The sequence below is a fragment of the Coregonus lavaretus genome (assembly GCF_964263955.1).
Source record: "Coregonus lavaretus genome assembly, chromosome: 9".
Taxonomy (NCBI): Eukaryota; Metazoa; Chordata; class Actinopteri; order Salmoniformes; family Salmonidae; genus Coregonus; species Coregonus lavaretus.
The window spans coordinates 2,209,511-2,226,667 of record NC_139996.1 but is presented as its reverse complement, the minus strand read 5'-3'; the positions used below and the strand labels follow the sequence as shown (position 1 = coordinate 2,226,667).

Genomic DNA, 17,157 nt, shown 5'->3' with positions numbered 1-17,157 from the left:
TGTCACGGAGGCTCTCCGCACTGCTAAAGCTAACTCTCTCTCCTCTGCTCTTGTCCTTCTAGACCTGTCTGCTGCCTTTGATACTGTGAACCATCAGATCCTCCTCTCCACCCTCTCCGAGCTGGGCATCTCCGGCGCGGCTCACTCCTGGATTGCGTCCTACCTGACCGGTCGCTCCTACCAAGTGGCGTGGCGAGAAGCTGTCTCCGCACCACGTGCTCTCACCACTGGTGTCCCCCAGGGCTCAGTTCTAGGCCCTCTCCTTTTCTCCCTATACACCAAGTCACTTGGCTCTGTCATATCCTCACATGGCCTCTCCTATCATTGCTACGCTGACGATACACAACTAATCTTCTCCTTTCCCCCTTCTGATAACCAGGTGGCGAATCGCATCTCTGCATGTCTGGCAGACATATCAGTATGGATGACGGATCACCACCTCAAGCTGAACCCTGGCAAGACGGAGCTGCTCTTCCTCCCGGGGAAGGACTGCCCGTTCCATGATCTCGCCATCACGGTTGACAACTCCGTTGTGTCCTTCTCCCAGAGTGCGAAGAGCCTTGGCGTGACCCTGGACAACACCCTGTCGTTCTCCGCTAACATCAAGGCGGTGACCAGATCCTGCAGGTTCATGCTCTACAACATTCGGAGAGTACGACCCTGCCTTACACAGGAAGCGGCACAGGTCCTAATCCAGGCACTTGTCATCTCCCGTCTGGATTACTGCAACTCGCTGTTGGCTGGGCTCCCTGCCCGTGCCATTAAACCCCTACAACTCATCCAGAATGCCGCAGCCCGTCTGGTGTTCAACCTTCCCAAGTTCTCTCACGTCACCCCCCTCCTCCGCACACTCCACTGGCTTCCAGTTGAAGCTCGCATCCGTTACAAGACCATGGTGCTTGCCTATGGAGCAGTGAGGGGAACGGCACCTCCGTACCTTCAGGCTCTGATCAGTCCCTACACCCAAACGAGGGCATTGCGTTCATCCACCTCTGGCCTGCTGGCTCCTCTTCCTCTGCGGAAGCATAGTTCCCGCTCAGCCCAGTCAAAACTGTTCGCTGCTCTGGCACCCCAATGGTGGAACAAGCTCCCTCACGACGCCAGGACAGCGGAGTCACTCACCACCTTCCGGAGACATTTGAAACCCCACCTCTTTAAGGAATACCTGGGATAGGATAAAGTAATCCTTCTACCCCCCCCCCCCAAAAAAAATTATTAAAATAAAATAATTGGAAAGTGGTTATCCCACTGGCTATAGGGTGAATACACCAATTTGTAAGTCGCTCTGGATAAGAGCGTCTGCTAAATGACGTAAATGTGCCCTTGAGCAAGGCACTTAACCCTAATTGCTCCTGTAAGTCGCTCTGGATAAGAGCGTCTGCTAAATGACTAAAATGTAAAAATGTAAAATTGATCTGGGCAGTCATGCTGTTTGAGGTCACTGTGAAGCACTGCTGTTGCAATTATGACAATGCAGCATCTTTTTGGTTGAAAGTGCAATGTGTTTCTGAGACACTGGAAACGACTCTTCCATACACCAAACATTTGGTGTGGATATGAACTTGGTTGTACCGTTATTGCTCAGGTCCTATTGCATGAAGATAGGGAGTGAACAAGAAGTTAGTCTGTACATACCCACTGTCACCAAGTATGATTCCACTATGTTGTCCTCCTTCAAGCTGAGTAGACAAAGAAGAATGTGGGATAATCCTTGAGTCATGAGTTGCACCTTTTCAAAATGCAACAATGTTGGAGAACAGCACATTGGGTGTACACACACTTTGAGCATTTATTGAGAACCAGTTTTTACGATTCCTGTACTCTGCTGTAGAGGGACACTTGATGGGAATATGACATCCATCTATATTGTCAATGACTCCAGGCTCTGTCGCAGCCGGCCGCGACCGGGAGACCCATGGGGCGGCGCACAATTGGCCCAGCGTCGTCCAGGGTAGGGGAGGGAATGGCCGGCAGGGATGTAGCTCAGTTGATAGAGCATGGCGTTTGCAACGCCAGGGTTGTGGGTTTGATTCCCACGGGGGGCCAGTATAAAAAAAAATAAAAAGTAAAAAAAAAAAGATCTATTCGCTAACTGTAAGTCGCTCTGGATAAGAGCGTCTGCTAAATGACTAAAATGTAAAATGTAAATGTAAATGACTCCAGGGAAGATCCCATATTCATAGAACAGCATCAGGGAACTTTATGGAATTGTCTTTCAGTTCACATATAGCATTGCAGACTTTGTGGACTATTCTGCATACAGTCGGTTCATTTACAACACTCATATCTCCTGTTTCACGATGGAAGGTTCCAGATGCCAATAACTTCATGGTGATCAGTACTTGTAGGGAAGGAGGGATGCTTGGCTCAAGCAAACAAATTATGTCAGCAGCATTTTCTTCGTAAATACGGAAACGGTCACAGAAATTGATTTAATCCAAATCATTCTATGGATGCTCCTGTCTATAACTGCCTTTCTGTCAGGTCTTGGTGATGCTCTTTGATCATCATTGATATAGTCCAGCTAATCCATTTCCCTCCATTGCCAAGGTCAACCTGGGAGCCAACATCCATTAATCTGAAGTTATACCTACCTCTGACCCGGTTTAATTTAAACCTTCACCTAGATCTAGATTAACTTTAATCGTCCTTCTGGACAATTTTTAGCCATGTCTGAGTAATGCCATTTCAGTTAGTCCAGTTTAAACTTCAAAAGGCACTCGCACATCTGAGCTATCTTTTTTTGCTGTTGATAGTATCACTGCTCTTGATAGTATCACTGCTCTAGATAGTATCACTGCTCTCTATAGTATCACTGCTCTCTATAGTGTCACTGCTCTTGATAGTATCACTGCTGTTGATAGTATCACTGCTCTTGATAGTATCACTGCTCTCTATAGTATCACTGCTGTTGATAGTATCACTGCTCTTGATAGTATCACTGCTCTAGATAGTATCACTGCTCTTGATAGTATCACTGCTCTCTATAGTATCACTGCTCTAGATAGTATCACTGCTGTTGATAGTATCACTGCTCTCTATAGTATCACTGCTCTAGATAGTATCACTGCTCTTGATAGTATCACTGCTCTCTATAGTATCACTGCTCTTGGTAGTATCACTGCTCTAGATAGTATCACTGCTCTCTATAGTATCACTGCTCTTGATAGTATCACTGCTGTTGATAGTATCTGTTACGGATACAGGTATCCTGTGTCTTTTTGTGTTTTTCCTCTCCTTCTGCCCTAATCACAGGTGTCCTGTATGTTCCTGATTGGTGGTCGTTGGGGTGTCTGCTGATTGCTGAGGTGGACCAATCAGTGGACATTCCTCTGCATTGCACCACCTGTTTCTGGTTTTTCAATCACACAGCCCATTGTTTAAAAGCCGGTCAGTTGTGTTTGTTGTTAGAAGACTATTTTCCGTATGTGAGTATGGATACTGTGGTGTCCTGTGTACTCACTCATTTGCTGGTTACTCTGTTTGGTAACTTTGTGAGACTATTTCTGTATATGAGTATGGATACTGTGGTGTCCTGTGTTTTGTGTACTCACTAATTTGCTGGTTACTCTGTTTGGTAACTTTGTGTGTTTCTGGGAAAAGTGGAAGTTAAGCAAGCTGCCCTTGGGCATACATTACCCGTAGAAAGAAAACTGTCTATAAACACTAGTTAGACCTGAGCGGACCACCCACTGTATTTTCGTATGATTAGCAGTAGCTTAGCGGTTCTTGAGGCAGGCAAGATCAGTTTAGGGGTGTTTTACACTATTGTTTCATTTCTTGGGTCCTGCTCAGCCCTTTTTCCCAAACCTTTACCGTGTGTTCACAAATAAACATTTTATGTTTGACGGTAGTTTATGGTTGTCGTGTAGTTTTTGTTCTCCCTGTTCCATGTCACAATTCTAATTTGCATGATTTATGTTACGGGTCTCTTCTCCATCCACCCTAGACGTTTAAAGCCACGGGGTTCGTAACAGTATCACTGCTCTTGATAGTATCACTGCTCTCTATAGTATCACTGCTCTTGATAGTATCACTGCTCTCTATAGTATCACTGCTCTCTATAGTATCACTGCTCTCTATAGTATCACTGCTCTCTATAGTATCACTGCTCTTGATAGTATCACTGCTCTTGATAGTATCACTGCTCTCTATAGTATCACTGCTGTTGATAGTATCACTGCTCTCTATAGTATCACTGCTCTAGATAGTATCACTGCTCTAGATAGTATCACTGCTCTAGATAGTATCACTGCTCTTGATAGTATCACTGCTCTAGATAGTATCACTGCTCTAGATAGTATCACTGCTCTCTATAGTATCACTGCTCTAGATAGTATCACTGCTCTCTATAGTATCACTGCTCTAGATAGTATCACTGCTCTAGATAGTATCACTGCTCTAGATAGTATCACTGCTCTTGATAGTATCACTGCTCTAGATAGTATCACTGCTCTAGATAGTATCACTGCTCTCTATAGTATCACTGCTCTCTATAGTATCACTGCTCTCTATAGTATCACTGCTCTAGATAGTATCACTGCTCTAGATAGTATCACTGCTCTCTATAGTATCACTGCTCTCTATAGTATCACTGCTCTTGATAGTATCACTGCTCTTGATAGTATCACTGCTCTCTATAGTATCACTGCTCTAGATAGTATCACTGCTCTTGATAGTGTCACTGCTCTCTATAGTATCACTGCTCTCTATAGTATCACTGCTCTTGATAGTATCACTGCTCTAGATAGTATCACTGCTCTTGATAGTGTCACTGCTCTCTATAGTATCACTGCTCTCTATAGTATCACTGCTCTTGATAGTATCACTGCTCTCTATGGTATCACTGCTCTCTATAGTATCACTGCTCTCTATAGTATCACTGCTCTTGATAGTATCACTGCTCTCTATGGTATCACTGCTCTCTATAGTATCACTGCTCTCTATAGTATCACTGCTCTTGATAGTATCACTGCTCTAGATAGTATCACTGCTCTTGATAGTGTCACTGCTCTCTATAGTATCACTGCTCTCTATAGTATCACTGCTCTCTATAGTATCACTGCTCTTGATAGTATCACTGCTCTAGATAGTATCACTGCTCTTGATAGTGTCACTGCTCTCTATAGTATCACTGCTCTCTATAGTATCACTGCTCTCTATAGTATCACTGCTCTTGATAGTATCACTGCTCTCTATGGTATCACTGCTCTCTATAGTATCACTGCTCTCTATAGTATCACTGCTCTTGATAGTATCACTGCTCTCTATAGTATCACTGCTGTTGATAGTATCACTGCTCTTGATAGTATCACTGCTCTTGATAGTATCACTGCTCTTGATAGTATCACTGCTCTTTAATAAGCTTTACGTATCGGCCTCAAGGCTGGTGGCCGGGGTAGGGATAGCCAGGTGGAAAGCATGGCCAGCCGTAGCAAAATGCTTATTGAAATTCTCGATTATCGTAGATTTATCGGTGGTGACAGTGTTTCCTAGCCTCAGTGCAGTGGGCAGCTGGGAGGAGGTGCTCTTATTCTCCATGGACTTTACAGTGTCCCAAAACTATTTGGAGTTAGTGCTACAGGATGCACATTTCTGTTTGAAAAAGCTAGCCTTTGCTTTCCTAACTTATGTTTCCCCATCTGAGCTCAGAGTAGATGAGAGACTGAGGGGCGGTTTCCCGGACAGATTTTAATTTAAGTCAGGACTAGGCTAATTTTACTTAAATTAATCCAGATTTTTTAAAAAGCTTTCTGAGACATTGATTAACTTCAGATTAATTAGCTCTAGTCTAGGGAGTCCCAGACTAAGGTAAGTAAGGACTAACCAGTTAATCTTTGTGAAGCCTAATTAGATTAACGGTGTGCACTTGGTGCTGACCTGAGGATGCTTCAGAAACATTTACATTTAGTTATTTAGCAGACGCTCTTATCCAGAGCGACTTACAGTTAGTGAGTGCATACATTATTATTTTTAAATGTTTTCATACTGGCCCCCCGTGGGAATCGAACCCACAACCCTGGCGTTGCAAACGCCATGCTCTACCAACTGAGCTACATTCCTGCCGGCCATTCCCTCCCCTACCCTGGACGACGCTGGGCCAATTGTGCGCCGCCCCATGGGTCTCCCGGTCGCGGCCGGCTACGACAGAGCCTGGATTCGAACCAGGATCTCTAGTGGCACAGCTAGCACTGCGATGCAGCTCCTTAGACCACTGCACCACTCGGGAGAAACCAGGGATGGGACACTAATCCATGAGCGTTGTGTGGAATTGGAACAAGTCACCTAAACCAAACAAATGGACGGAGGTAAAAGAAAACGTTCAGATAATTTCAGTGACTTTGAAAAAACCCTGGTGTCAAACCACCCAATTCTGGAACAAACAGCATGATTCAACAACAGAAAACTAAAAGAAGAACGCCTGAACTACCATTTGAAACGAATTCAACTCAAATGAAAAAGTAAATAAAAGGACTTTACAACAACTTCAGGTGAGATACTGTATTTATTGATGAACCACTTTTACAAGTCAGAGTCACTTCAAAATGTCAGTTTTCTTGTGTAACACCACACAGTCGGGGACAGAAATGTAACAATATAATCCATCATTTCTGTTTTGTCTTGTCTTTGAAAGGTCCTGCGGAAAAACATACAAATCTATTTAAAGAAGACAAATGCTGTTGCTCGTAGGGAGCTTTTTAAGACTGGTGGAGGATCCCCAATTAGACCATATGAGCTGGGGGACTTGTTGACCGTTGATCATTGACAGCCAGCTACCCCTGGAAAGTATCCCCGATGATGACCATTTGGACAGTTCAGATGGGGGACCGTTCCAATCCTCATTTAGTAGGACACATTCATTCAACATGTGCCATCCCCGGACTGCAGGGAATATATAATGTTGTAAGTCATCTCTTGCACTCCCATAATAAAATGATGTACTGAACTCAACATGACGAGTTAATGTTCTCTAATGCAGCAAATGTAATCCTTTTCTAGAGGCAGATGATCACCATAGCTTGGAGGACAGCCCGATACATCTACAGCAGCCAGGAGGGAGGATTGTGTCACTAACCCAGGCCGGAGGACAAAGACTAAGAGGCTGAGCATGCTGGAGAAACTGGCCATGGAATTTCATGAGCGCAAACTAATGTATTTCAAATAAGAGCATGATATGAAGATGTGAATCCTTCATGTTGAGTTGGCTATGAAGGAGGAGGAGGAGAGGAACATGAAGCAGCAGCACTAACAATGTTCTTCTCAAACCAGCATCAGTTCAGGGTCCCAATATTTGTGAAATAAAAAGTGTTTTGTTACCAATCCATGGCTATTGTTTGCTTCAATCATTTAAGATATCTTTGCTGTGAGAAGTGTTGCATACCACACGCATCTCTGCAGGCTAGTCCCTTTCTGTCATTGTCTGCCTCAACCCGGGGAACATGGGGGTCATCCTCATCTTTAATGTGAGGATCTGGGCAGTCATGCTATTCGAGGTCATTGATCTGGGCAGTCATGCTGTTCGAGGTCATTGATCTGGGCAGTCATGCTGTTTGAGGTCATTGATCTGGGCAGTCATGCTGTTTGAGGTCATTGTGAAGCACTACTGTTGCAATTATGACAATGCAGCATCTTTTTGGTTGAAAGTGCAATGTGTTTCTGAGACACTGGAAACGACTCTCCATACACCAAACATTTGGTGTGGATATGAACTTGGTTGTACCGTTATTGCTCAGATCCTATTGCATGAAGATAGGGAGTGAACAAGAAGTTAGTCTGTACATACCCACTGTCACCAAGTATGATTCCACTATGTTGTCCTCCTTCAAGCTGAGTAGACAAATAAGAATTTTGGATAATCCTTGAGTCATGAGTTGCACCTTTTCAACATGCAACAATGTTGGAGAACAGCACATTGGGAGTACACACACTTTGAGCATTTATTGAGAACCAGTTTTTACGATTCCTGTACTCTGCTGTAGAGGGATACTTGATGGGAATATGACATCCATCTATTTTTATTTTTATTTTTATTTATTTCACCTTTATTTAACCAGGTAAACCAGTTGAGAACAGGTTCTCATTTACAACTACGACCTGGCCAAGATAAAGCAAAGCAGTGCAATAAAAACAACACAGAGTTACATATGGGGTAAAAAAACATAAAGTCAAAAATACAACAGAAAATATATATACAGTGTGTGCAAATGTAGCAAGTTATGGAGGTAAGGCAATAAATAGGCTATAGTGCAGAATAATTACAATAGTATTAACACTGGAATGCTAGATGTGCAAGAGATTATGTGCAAATAGAGATACTGGGGTGCAAAAGAGCAAAATAAATAACAATATAGGGATGAGGTAGTTGGGTGGGCTAATTTCAGATGGGCTGTGTACAGGTGCAGTGATCGGTAAGGTGCTCTGACAACTGATGCTTAAAGTTATTGAGGGAGATAAGAGTCTCCAGCTTAAGAGATTTTTGCAATTCGTTCCAGTCATTGGCAGCAGAGAACTGGAAGGAATGGCGGCCAAAGGAGGTGTTGGCTTTGGGAATGACCAGTGAGATATACCTGCTGGAGCGCAGACTACGGGTGGGTGCTGCTATGGTGACCAATGAGCTAAGATAAGGCGGGGATTTGCCTAGCAGTGATTTATAGATGGCCTGGAGCCAGTGGGTTTGACGACGAACATGTAGTGAGGACCAGCCAACAAGAGCGTACAGGTCACAGTGGTGGGTAGTGTATGGGGCTTTGGAGACAAAACGGATGGCACTGTGATAGACTACATCCAATTTGCTGAGTAGAGTGTTGGAGGCTATTTTGTAAATGACATCGCCAAAGTCAAGGATCGGTAGGATAGTCAGTTTTACGAGGGCATGTTTGGCAGCATGAGTGAAGGAGGCTTTGTTGCGAAATAGGAAGCCGATTCTAGATTTAACTTTGGATTGGAGATTCTTTATGTGAGTCTGGAAGTTGAGTTTACAGTCTAACCAGACACCTAGGTATTTGTAGTTGTCCACATACTCTAGGTCAGACCCGTCGAGAGTGGTGATTCTAGTCGGGTGGGCAGGTGCCAGCAGCGTTCGATTGAAAAGCATGCATTTAGTTTTACTAGTGTTTAAGAGCAGTTGGAGGCTACTGAAGGATTGTTGTATGGCATTGAAGCTCGTTTGGAGGTTTGTTAACACAGTGTCCAATGAAGGGCCAGATGTATACAAAATGGTGTCGTCTGCGTAGAGGTGGATCTGAGAGTCACCAGCAGCAAGAGCGACATCATTGATATACACGGAGAAAAGTGTCGGCCCAAGAATTGAACCCTGTGGCACCCCCATAGAGACTGCCATAGGTCCAGACAACAGGCCCTCCGATTTGACACACTGAACTCTATCTGAGAAGTAGTTGGTGAACCAGGCGAGGCAGTCATTTGAGAAACCAAGGCTATTTAGTCTGCCAATAAGAATGCGGTGGTTGACAGAGTCGAAAGCCTTGGCCAGGTCGATGAAGACGGCTGCACAGTACTGTCTATTATCAATCGCGGTTATAATATCGTTTATGACCTTGAGCGTGGCTGAAGTGCACCCGTGACCAGCTCGGAAACCGGATTGCATAACGGAGAAGGTACGGTGTATTCGAAATGGTCGGTGATCTGTTTGTTAACTTGGCTTTCAAATACTTTCGAAAGGCAGGGCAGGATGGATATAGGTCTGTAGCAGTTTGGATCTAGAGTGTCACCCCCTTTGAAGAGGGGGATGACCGCGGCAGCTTTCCAATCTCTGGGGATCTCAGACGTTATGAAAGAGAGGTTGAACAGACTAGTAATAGGGGTTGCGACAATTTCGGCGGCTAGTTTTAGAAAGAAAGGGTCCAGATTGTCTAGCCCAGCTGATTTGTAGGGGTCCAGATTTTGCAGCGCTTTCAAAACATCAGCTGTCTGAATTTGTGTGAAGGAGAAGCGGGGGGGGGCATGGGCAAGTTGCAGCAGAGGGTGCAGAGTTGGTGGCCGGGTTAGTGGTAGCCAGATGGAAAGCATGGCCAGCTGTAGCAAAATGCTTGTTGAAATTCTCGATTATTGTAGATTTATCGGTGGTGATAGTGTTTCCTAGCCTCAGTGCAGTGGGCAGCTGGGAGGAAGTGCTCTTATTCTCCATGGACTTTACAGTGTCCCAAAACTTTTTGGAGTTAGTGCTACAGGATGCAAATTTCTGTTTGAAAAAGTTAGCCTTTGCTTTCCTGACTGCTTGTGTATATTGGTTCCTAACTTCCCTGAAAAGTTGCATATCGCGGGGGCTATTTGATGCTAATGCTGTACGCCACAGGATGTTTTTGTGCTGGTCAAGGGCAGTCAAGTCTGAGGAGAACCAGGGGCTATATCGGTTCTTAGTTCTGTATTTTTTGAATGGGGCATGTTTATTTAAGATTGAGAGGAAATTACTTTTAAGGAACAACCAGGCATCCTCTACTGACGGAATGAGATCTATATCCATCCAGGATACCTGGGCCAGGTCAATTAGGAAGGCATGCTCGCTAAAGTGTTTTAGGGAGCGTTTGACAGTGATGAGGGGTGGTCGTTTGACCGCGGACCCGTTACGGACGCAGGCAATAAGGCAGTGATCGCTGAGATCCTGGTTGAAGACAGCTGAGGTGTATTTAGAGGGTATGTTAGTCAGGATGATATCTATGAGGGTACCCATGTTTACGGATTTAGGGTTGTACCTGGTAGGTTCGTTGATAATTTGCGTGAGGTTGAGGGCATCTAGCTTGGATTGTAGGATGGCTGGGGTATTAAGCATATCCCAATTTAGGTCACCAAGCAGTACAAACTCTGAGGATAAATGGGGGGCAATCAATTCACATATGGTGTCCAGGGCACAGCTGGGGGCTGAGGGGGGTCTGTAGCAAGCGGCAACAGTGAGAGACTTATTTCTGGAAAGGTGGATTTTTAGAAGTAGAAGCTCAAACTGTTTGGGCACAGACCTGGATAGTATGATAGAGCTCTATACAATCAATGACTCCAGGGAAGATCCCATATTCATAGAACTCTACCTTGTAGCTGGCTTGGGCAGCAGCATCAGGGAACTTTATGGAATTGTCTTTCAGTTCACATATACAGTTGAAGTCAGAAGTTTACATACACATTAGCCAAATACATTTAAACTCAGTTTTTCACAATTCCTGACATTTAATCCTAGTAAAAATTCCCTGTTTAGGTCAGTTAGGATCACCACTTTATTTTAAGAATGTGAAATGTCAGAATAATAGTAGAGAGAATAATTTATTTCAGCTTTTATTTATTTCATCACATTCCCAGTGGGTCAGAAGTTTACATACACTCAATTAGTATTTGGTAGCATTGCCTTTAAATTGTTTAACTTGGGTCAAACGTTTCGGGTAGCCTTCCACAAGCTTCCCACAATAAGTTGGTGTCACGGTGTCAGTGGAATGCGGTAGACGAAGTCAGGCGCAGGACACAGAACTAAATGAAAACGTAACTTTACTGAACACGTAAAGAAACAAGTAAACCTCCACGCAGGAAGGAACAAACCTGCTCACCAACGACAAACGAAACAATAAACAAACACGCACAGAGCACAATGGGAGCCACAGGGTTAAATAGGGACGGAGTAATTACAAGATGGGAAACATAGATTGGCAGCAGCTAGTACTCCGGTGACGACGAACGGCGAAGCCTGCCCGAGCAAGGAGGAAGGGCAGCCTTGGCAGAATCCGTGACAGTACCCCCCCCCCCCCCCCCCCCCCCGACACGCGGCTCCAGCCGTGCGTCGACACCGGCCTCGAGGACGGCCAGGAGGACGCGGCGCGGGGCGAGTCGGATGATTGCAGTGGAAATCCATCAACATGGAGGGATCGAGGATGTCCCTCCTAGGGACCCAGCACCGTTCCTCCGGACCGTACCCCTCCCACTCCACGAGATACTGCAGACCCCCCACCCGACGCCTCGAATCCAAGATGGAACGAACCGAGTACGCCAGTGCCCCCTCGATGTCCAGTGGGGGCGGAGGAACCTCCTGTATCTCAGACTCCTGGAGTGGACCAGCTACCACCGGCCTGAGGAGAGACACATGGAACGAGGGGTTAATACGATAATTAGGAGGAAGTTGTAACCTATAACATACCTCGTTCAATCTCCTCAGGACTTTGAATGGCCCCACAAACCGCCGACCCAGTTTCCGGCAGGGCAGGCGAAGGGGCAGGTTTCAGATCGAGAGCCAGACCTGGTCCCCCGGTGCATACACCGGAGCCTCACTGCGGTGGCGGTCGGCGCTCGCCTTTTGCCACCTGATGACCCGCTGCAGACGTACATGGGCAGCATTCCAGGTCTCCTGCGAGCGCCGAAACCATTCATCCACCGCAGGAGCCTCGATCTGGCTCTGATGCCATGGTGCCAGGACCGGCTGATAACCTAAAACACACTGGAATGGAGTAAGGTTAGTGGAGGAGTGGCGGAGGGAGTTTTGGGCCATCTCTGCCCAGGGGAGGTAAACCGACCACTCCCCCCGCCGGTCCTGGCAATACGACCTCAGAAACCTACCCACCTCCTGGTTGACTCTCTCCACCTGCCCGTTACTCTCGGGGTGAAACCCTGAGGTCAGACTGACCGAGACTCCCAGATGTTCCATGAACGCCCTCCAAACCCTTGAGGTGAACTGAGAACCCCGATCAGACACTATATCCTCAGGTACCCCGTAGTGCCGGAAGACGTGTGTAAATAGGGCCTCAGCCGTCTGTAGGGCCGTAGGGAGACCGGGCAGAGGAATGAGGCGGCAGGACTTAGAAAACCGATCCACAACGACCAGGATCGTGGTGTTCCCTTGTGAGGGGGGAAGATCCGTCACGAAGTCCACCGATAGGTGGGACCACGGTCGTTGTGGAACGGGTAGGGGTTGCAATTTCCCTCTGGGCAGGTGTCTAGTAGCCTTACACTGGGCGCACACCGAGCAGGAGGAAACATAAACCCTCACGTCCTTAGCTAAGGTGGGCCAACAGTACTTCCCACTAAGGCAGTGCACTGTCCGACCTATGCCAGGATGACCAGAGGAGGGTGACGTGTGAGCCCAATAGATCAAACGATCGCGGACATCCAGTGGTACGTACATACGACCCTCTGGACACTGGGGAGGAGTGGGTTCGTTACGCAACGCCCGCTCGATCTCCGCGTCTCCCACACCACCTGTGCCACCAGATACGACGCCGGAAGTATGGGAGTGGGCTCCACGGAACTCTCCTCCGTGTCCTCCCTAATTAAAATGCAAATCAATTTATAACATTTTTGACTTGCGTTTTTCTGGATTTTTTTGTTGTTATTCTGTCTCTCACTGTTCAAATAAACCTACCATTAAAATTATAGACTGATCATTTCTTGTCAGTGGGCAAACGTACAAAATCAGCAGGGGATCAAATACTTTTCCCCCTCACTGTAGATCGGCAGCAGCTAGTACTCCGGTGACGACGAAGGAGGAAGGGCAGAATCCGTGACAGTTGGGTGAGAATGATTTATTTCAGCTTTTATTTATTTAATCACATTCCCAGTGGGTCAGAAGTTTACATACACTCAATTAGTATTTGGTAGCATTGCCTTTAAATTGTTTAACTTGGGTCAAACGTTTCGGGTAGCCTTCCACAAGCGTCCCACAATAAGTTGGGTGAATTTTGGCCCATTCCTCCTAACAGAGCAGGTGTAACTGAGTCAGGTTTGTTGGCCTCCTTGCTCGCACACACTTTTTCAGTTCTGCCCACACATTTTCTATAGGATTGAGGTCAGGGCTTTGTGATGGCCACTCCAATACCTTGACTTTGTTGTCCTTAAGCCATTTTGCCACAACTTTTGAAGTATGCTTGGGGTCATTGTCCATTTGGAAGACCCATTGCGACCAAGCTTTAACTTCCTGACTGATGTCTTGAGATGTTGCTTCAATATATCCACATCATTTTCCTTCCTCATGATGCCATCTATTTTGTGAAGTGCACCAATCCCTCCTACAGCAAAGCACCCCCACAGCATGATGCTGCCACCCCGTGCTTCACGGTTGGGATGGTGTTCTTCGGCTTGCAAGCACCCCCTTTTCCTCCAAACATAACGATGGTCATTATGGCCAAACAGTTCTATTTTTGTTTCATCAGACCAGAGGACATTTCTCCAAAAAGTACGATCTTTGTCCCCATGTGCAATTGCAAACAGTAGTCTGGCTTTTTTATGGCAGTTTTGGAGCAGTGGCTTCTTTCTTTCTGAGCGGCCTTTCAGGTTATGTCGATATAGGACTCGTTTTACTGTGGATATAGATACTTTCGTACCTGTTTCCTCCAGCATCTTCACAAGGTCCTTTGCTGTTGTTCTGGGATTGATTTGCACTTTTCGCACCAAAGTACGTTCATCTCTAGGAGACAGAATGCGTCTCCTTCTGAGCGTGTGACGGCTGCGTTGTCCCATGGTGTTTATACTTGTGTACTATTGTTTGTACAGATGAACGTGGTACCTTCAGGCATTTGGAAATTGCTCCCAAGGATGAACCAGACTTGTGGAGGTCCCCCCCCAAAATTGGCTGATTTCTTTTGATTTCCCCATGATGTCAAGCAAAGAGGCACTGAGTTTGAAGGTAGGCCTTGAAATACATCCACAGGTACACCTCCAATTGACTCAAATGATGTAAATTAGCCTATCAGAAGCTTCTAAAGCCATGACATCATTTTCTGGAAATTTTCCAAGCTGTTTAAAGGCACAGTCAACTTAGTGTATGTAAAATTCTGACCCACTGGAATTGTGATACAGTGAATTATAAGTGAAATAAGCTGTCTGTAAACAATTGTTGGAAAAATTACTTGTGTCATGCACAAAGTAGATCTCCTAACCGATTTGCCAAAACTATAGTTTGTTAACAAGAAACTTGTGGAGTGGTTGAAAAACAAGTTTTAATGACACCAACCTAATTGTATGTAACTTCCGACTTCAACTGTAGCATTGCAGACTTCGTGGACTATTCTGCATACAGTCGGTTCACTTACACACTCATATCTCCTGTTTCCCAATGGAAGGTTCCAGATGCCAAAAACCTCAAGGTGATCAGTACTTGTAGGGAAGGAGGGATGCTTGGCTCAAGAAAAACAAATGATGTCAGCAGCATTTTCTTCGTAAATACGGAAACGGTCACAGAAATTGAGATTTAATCCAAATCCTTCAGTGGATGCTCTTGTCTATAACTGCCCTTCTGTCAGGCCTTGGTGATGCTCTGTGATCATCATTGATATAGTCCAGCTAATCCATTTCCCTCCATTGCCAAGGTCAACCTGGGAGCCAACATCCATTAATCTGAGTTATACCTACCTCTGACCAGGTTTAATTTAAACCTTCACTTAGATCTAGATTAACTTTAATCGTCCTTCTGGACATCAGACTTTTTCAATCTAGACTAAGGCAAATCTGAGACAATTTTTAGCCATGTCTGAGTAATGCCATTTCAGTTAGTCCATTTTAAAAGTGCAATTTAGATTAGGCTTAATCTGTGTCAGCTAAACCACCCATAATGTATATCATGAGTATATGACAAATAAACACGTTTTGAACTTGGACTGAGAAGGGGGAGGTCAGCCAGAAAGGGAGGGGAAAAGATGGCCAGATTTGTGGTTAGATTGTAGGTGAACAAAACATAGAAAATACATAGGCCCTTAAATTATGTGTGCTCAAATGTTATGTAATCTAAAAATCTCACATTGGCTGGTAGAACTGACAAAATGAAATGAATCATACAGGTCTTATAACTAATTCCATTCTACAGGTATTTTTTTTGTCTCATGTTTATATTCATATACCCTGTATGGGGCCATGCAGCTTCTTATCTGTCATGTTTGGAGTTGTGTTGATCTGTTATGCGGACACTTGAATTTGTCTTTACAGTTGTGTTTCCCTGGTCAGTACACAGTAACTTTAAAGAGCAACTGCACCTAAAAACACTTCTCATTTAGCAAACAGCCTATGTGGCATCGATATGAGTCAGACACATTTGTTCTACTGTCAAAATTGACTACGAAGTGTAAATAGGATAATTTTGGTCATAAATTCAGTCTCGTCCAAAACGGAGTTTTGTGAGACTTATAATAATAATATGCCGTTTAGCAGACGCTTTTATCCAAAGCGACTTACAGTCATGCGTGCATAATTTTTTTTGTGTATGGGTGGTCCCGGGAATTTGAACCCACTACCTTGGCGTTACAAGCGCCGTGCTCTACCAGCTGAGCTACAGAGGACCACCATTTAGATACATATCAAATTACCCAGCAGCCATTTCGAAACAAGTCGTAAAAAATAGGGTTATTTCTTAATTTAAAAATGTCTTCTGGCTGTTTAAATCGGCCACATCTTGAAAAAGAGGACAGGGACATGCGTTTTGTTTAGATTTTTTTTGTTTCGACTTCTGGTCGTGACTGTATCACAGCGTAAATGAAGGTTGCCCACATGCCGACAGCTGGCAGAACACAAGTAATCATCAGTTCGGGGTGCAGCTGCACGCGACCCGGTCGTAATGCCTGTGGGACATTTGAGTTTACTTTCGATATCCCTATGAGGCTAGTTAGGGACCATGAGTAAATTACACCATGTACATGGGATGATATGTTAAAATTCCAATAGCTCTAAAATGTGGATTGCAAAACTAAAGAGAGACATCAGACAAGACACAGAGACAGCAACAGAAGAATAGGATATGATGGAGAGAGACACACTAGACAAGACGAGAGACATCAATAGACGACACAGAGAAAGTGATGGAGAGAAGCAGAGGAGAGGAGAACACACAGTAGACTGTATCACGTAACGCTGCTCTATGGATTCTAATTACTGCACTGCGTGTATGAGAGAGAGAGAGAGAGAGAGAGAGAGAGAGAGAGAGAGAGAGAGAGAGAGAGAGAGAGAGAGAGAGAGAGAGAGAGAGAGAGAGAGAGAGAGAGAGAGAGAGAGAGAGAGAGAGAGAGAGAGAGAGAGAGAGAGAGAGAGAGGAGAGAGAGAGAGGAGAGAGAGAGAGAGAGAGAGAGAGAGAGAGAGAGAGAGAGAGAGAGAGAGAGAGAGAGAGAGAGAGAGAGAGAGAGAGAGAGAGTTTAGGTACTGTGGATTCTTTAATCAGTTTGGCTCATGGGACAGGTCAGAGTCAATGGT

The 17,157-nt window shown here is 45.1% G+C and overlaps 1 pseudogene across 1 annotated transcript in view; it reads right to left on the bottom strand.

The window, feature by feature from the left end:
• Positions 1–1,389: 1,389 nt before the first annotated feature.
• Positions 1,390–17,157, bottom strand: part of LOC311134813 (putative nuclease HARBI1) — a 17,894-nt pseudogene continuing 2,126 nt past the window's right edge. Inside the window, exon 2 of the transcript in view lies at positions 1,390–1,885. The product of the transcript in view is annotated as a putative nuclease HARBI1 (transcript). The remainder of the gene's footprint in view (positions 1,886–17,157) is intronic.